The sequence below is a fragment of the Plectropomus leopardus genome, chromosome 17 (genome assembly GCF_008729295.1).
Source record: "Plectropomus leopardus isolate mb chromosome 17, YSFRI_Pleo_2.0, whole genome shotgun sequence".
Taxonomy (NCBI): Eukaryota; Metazoa; Chordata; class Actinopteri; order Perciformes; family Serranidae; genus Plectropomus; species Plectropomus leopardus.
The window spans coordinates 13,225,452-13,230,727 of NC_056479.1; positions in this window are offsets into that span (position 1 = coordinate 13,225,452).

Genomic DNA, 5,276 nt, shown 5'->3' on the forward strand with positions numbered 1-5,276 from the left:
CACCTCTCCATGACTGTCTCTCACTGTCTGTGCGGAGCTGAGGCTACACGGCAGATGATGCACAGCGCCTCGCCCGTTCACTACACACATTACCACTGTTTAGTTTTGCTACATGTGGTACACTGATTTTTTTTGTCTCCCTCTCTCTCTCGAGCATTTAAATAAATGATTGAAGCATTTTCTTTTTGCTCTTTGACTCAATCCTCCAAAATATGGCTCAAAATATTAAAACAAACAAACAAACAAACAAACAAACCAGATATCTTAATATCAGAAGAGAAAATGGCCCTATGTCATATTGGCTGATTTTTCATTAACTTCATTTTAATTTCTCTATTTGGGGCAGACATCAATACATTCAACATATTAATCTCCATTATAAGCATTAAAATATGGATCACAGGAAAGCAAGTATAGGCATTCTTGTACCTATATTGTTTATATGCTGTATAGGCCTATAAATACGCTGTAAAGGCCTATATATGCTGAGGTTGTGTGTACTAAACAAATTTGATTATTGATCATGTCAGCTCTAGATCCTGTCTAATAATAAAGGTTAACTCCAGTTATTTTGTACTGCTTTTCCATAAACGTGTTGGACTGGCAGGACAAAATTCATTCATCAGACACACAGTTGATCTTTCTTTAATAATCCCTAGTATAGCTCAAGCTCCAAAAATGCTAGGCCCTACATTTTCCATGCAACTCACCAATACCTTTCATTTGATAAACACGTTATCATTAGTTTTTTTTCAGACTTAAGAAACTTTCCTCTAGAGCCACAGAACAAAATTGTAAAATTATTAACAGGCTAGGTTGTGCTCCATGTGACTGGTAGACTAAACTTAAAGGGCGCATTCAATCCAAAATCACTTAGTATATCACTGTGCAGGAGGAAGTGTGCATCTACTCATGGACAAGAGGCTCATGCTTGTGACAGTAATATTATTCTAACTAATTCTGTGTTTTTCAACTGGGTAGTGTTGTCCAAAATTGACCATGGCTGCCGTATGCTTACTGTAAATAACAACTGCAACATTTGGCTCTTACTCTTTTAATGACAAATTGCAACTGGGCAAAGTATTACTTCCAACATTACACTATGATTGTCACCCCAAAAACATCTGCTGACTTGCTAGCTTGTTCACCAGAGCAACCAAAACCATTGCAGTGTCCTCAGCCCCATTTCACAAGGTTAGTGGTCCATCCTTTTTGCTACATAGCCAAGATGGCAATCATTGAGCATAAGAAGTGTCCAGCGTTCCACACTCATTTTTTGACCGTAATAAGTACACCATCCAGGTACTCATAGTACACCACATACTGCCATACTTGTCATTGTGAAAACACACACCCAAGTGTAAGTATGGAAGAATGCAAACAGACACAGCATAATTGTTCACCTGAGCTAGTTTACATTGCAGCTCAACTGAGGAGGATGCCATTAATGTTTGCAATTCACGCTATCATGAGTAGGAACCTCAAATCCATGAGTATATGGCACAACTTTTACCTTTCCTGTTAAGTGGTGATTTCAGGCAGCCTTTGTCAAACATTTTTACCAGGAAGTTTCAGCAGAGCAGCTGACAAACAGTAAATACAAGCTGTCAACTTTGGTAAACTCCACGATACCTAAGTTTCTGAGTTATGATATTTTATATCAACACATAATGGATAACTAGCCATGAATGTCACGACCAGTCTCTATCACCACAAGAAAAACAGTAAATTTCAACCATTTCAGGCTTCCAATATGCAAACAAGGAATTTCGTTTTGATTTCCAGTATTCACGTATTGCAGTGACCTTTTGACATAAACACTCAAACACAAACAGTTGAGATTCATTTAATGGGAACATTCATTTGCAATGACTTGTAACCTTCCTCTGTTTGCATTATATGTCTTCTACCTCCTAATATTGCCCAGAGTTTTGCAGGTCCTCTAGAGATATATTTGTTTCTGTCTGGGTGTGTTTATGAATGAAACTAATACATCTACAGCTAAAACCAAACAAAGCAGTGATGAACGTCCTCTTTATAAACACTGCAGTTCTAAAAAAAAGCCATCAACATGCCATTTTGCACCACTAGAGAAAATTAAAAACTTTATTTGACTGTTATTGCTGAGCATATATCACAGCTGGCAAACAGAACTGCAATCATGTGCCTTACTGTGTTGTAACAAGTAGTGCTGACGCTTTGAGACAGGCTTTCAATGGAACGATGTTTTAGTCAACAACACACAGTAGTGTTTGGTACAATCGATCATGTCATTACTTTCTGACTTTACAGCACAAAGACTAAAGGATAGACCAAACGCAACAATAAAGGTTTTCAGTTCCTATGCTTTCATGCCAGGCGATCATTGAGCAGTCACACTGTTTTACTGAGTGTAAGATGAAAGTCTGATGGGAAACACCATAAAAACATCAACACATTTGATTATGTAATTACAGCACACCATTGGGGAGCATGCCAAAGAGACAGACTATATATTTCTCAGCCTGTCTCATCACATCACCTAAATTGCCTGCTCAAACCTAGAAACCTGTTCAAGTGTGCAGTATACAGTGCTTACAATATTTCTGCCAGCAAGATAAAACATGAAAGACACTACACATTTCAGCTTTCTCGAGGCAAAATTGATTTTGGGCAGCAATAATTTAAACATCCTGATACTCGCACATTTAACAGCTCTAGGAGCTCATTGTTGTCATTTTCAACAGTATTTCAACGTTCTCACATCATACTGTAGATGTCAAAGGATTTCTACCACTAGTACATCTGAAAAAAATAAAAATAAAAAATGAGAACCTCAGAATGAAGATGCAATGGCCCTCTGAGACTTATCACATGAAGCGGATAGAGAAAATGCATGCAAATCAACATTTTTTACCTTGAGTTTGAGTGTCTTCTGCACACATCCTCCAGCAGTACATCCATTTCCTGAGGATTCCATTGCACGATTATTAAACACATTGGGCTGCAGTAACGGTAACATCCCTCCCATCACCTTGACATGAGAAGGCCTGGCCAAAGCAGAATGTCGCCATAGTTTGTTTTTGCCATCCATTTGTTTCTGAAGAAGAGGAAATGTTTATTAGTTCTGGGAGTGCTCTTGACTTTCATGCTTATCTTTGGTACAGGCAGCTGTAGACAAGCAGACAGTGGCACAGAGGAGGAGAGGAGAGTGTAAACGTCTCCTCTCTTCTGCTGAGAAGTTGTAAATTTACAGCTCACAGCAACTTGATATGACACAGTCTCTAGCTTTTGTTTGATATCTAGTGTCGGCAAATATGTTGTTGCACATTAAGAACCCCCCAGTAAACAAGTTAGCTTATTTACTGTATTACATGAATGCCACTCTCACATTTAACATCCTGGTGAGCCTGTTGAAACTTTAAATCCTTATATGGGGAAAACATGAATTGTCAAATATTTGTATTGAGCAGTCAAATCTGATTCAAGCAGTATAATTTTGAGTTGGGTACAGCCCTAATTTCTGCAATGTTTAAGACAATTCTCGTACAAAACATTTTTCAAGCAATTGTCAGATACCAACATTGATATATACAGTAGTTTAAATATATATTCTCTCTCTAGATAAGTCTTTATTAGTCCCACAATGGGGAAATTTTCAGCGATGGGGAAATTTGCAACAAATTTTCAGGCTACATGGTGCTCTCTAGTGAAACAGTGTTTTCCCAACAGAGGGTTTCTGAACATAATGATTTACTGGTTTTAAAATGTTTGCTTTTCTTTACCCCTTTCGCAACAGCATGCAACGCTGTTGTTCTTAAAAGCACACAAATCTGGATATAATCAAACCTGTATGATCACCCAGTATGATGTTATTGCATAGAGTACGTTTTCTATTTAGCAACACAGAAGGCATACTGATGGAAACAAAATATAGTGCTTAATATCACTGCTTACTGACATAACATATGTTAATGCAAAAATAAGTTCTACTGTTCACAGTTTAGAGCTTTGAATTTTCGTCAATTGCTTCCCGTTGTTTGGACCCATCGCAAAAGTATTGCAATGGGTAAGGTAAATGCATGACCCGGCTTACTCTGCCTCTGGTTGGCTTAACCTGACATCCTACCCTAACCCTAACAAATCTCACTCCTCTTGCCTAAACCTAACCAACCCAACCAACAAAGGCAACAAGCACTAGCCAATAAGAGGGAGAATAGGGCAGGTCATGCCTTTGCTATTAGGAGAAAATAATTTTGTGGACCTATAATGACTTAAAGGTTTTGAACATGACTTTCAGAGTCTGGGCTGGTGTTGCCTGTACTTTACTTTCATCTCTGATAACAAAAGCAAACATGGAAGTGGCTGAGCCAAAATGGTGGCTGTGCTAGCAGTGCTAACAGCACTAACAATAGCAACAGTGCTGACAAAGGTTACAGTGTTAACCTGGGCGGTAGACCAGAAAGTAGGCTAATGCTTCCACCTAATGCTGCAGTCCAGCCACCATGGTCAGGACAGCCTTATTAGTGTTTACCACCATGTGAGTGCCATACATGAGCAGTGCTTAGGGATAGCAATTAGCCAGCCACTGTGCAATTAAAACAAGAGACTCACATGCACTAACGTGCACCTGCCCAAGCAACCAAAACAAAGAGGAGAGAAACTCAGATTACAACACACTCATAAGGAGTGTGATTTCATTCTCTGCTCAGGATACATTTATTTACTTATACCTATACCTATATATATATATACATAAATCTTTATATAGCAAAAATCTCATACATAGAACCTTTAATATACAGCCTATTAAAGAGCATAGCAAACTAAGGGTTACATAGCACACTCTCTAGTCTATCCCAGCCTTTCTGCTAGCTAGAGAAAGACTGAATTATCAGCAGTGCTTTTTTAAGCATCAAAACAGTGGTCAGAACCTGGCACAATCAAATGAAGGGCAGTATTGAGGACAAGAGGCCCAATGTGACAACATAACAGCCCTGATCAACCACAGCTGTGTCTGATGTTGATAAGAGTTTTCACACACAAGGTTCAAGGTTACATCACTAATGATATAGTCAAGTACAACAGAAAAATGTGCACATCGGGTTGGGTTTTAAAGCACTCCATGTGTTATCTTTTATCTCTTGTAATGTTTTTTTTTCCGTGGCCCACTGGGCATCTACTGATGGATGAAACACCTTGGACTACTATTCATAAGCTGCACCAGCTTTTTTAACAGATTACTTTAGGCTTTTACATCATTAACCATGAGAGGATTGCTATCCATACAGGTCCCT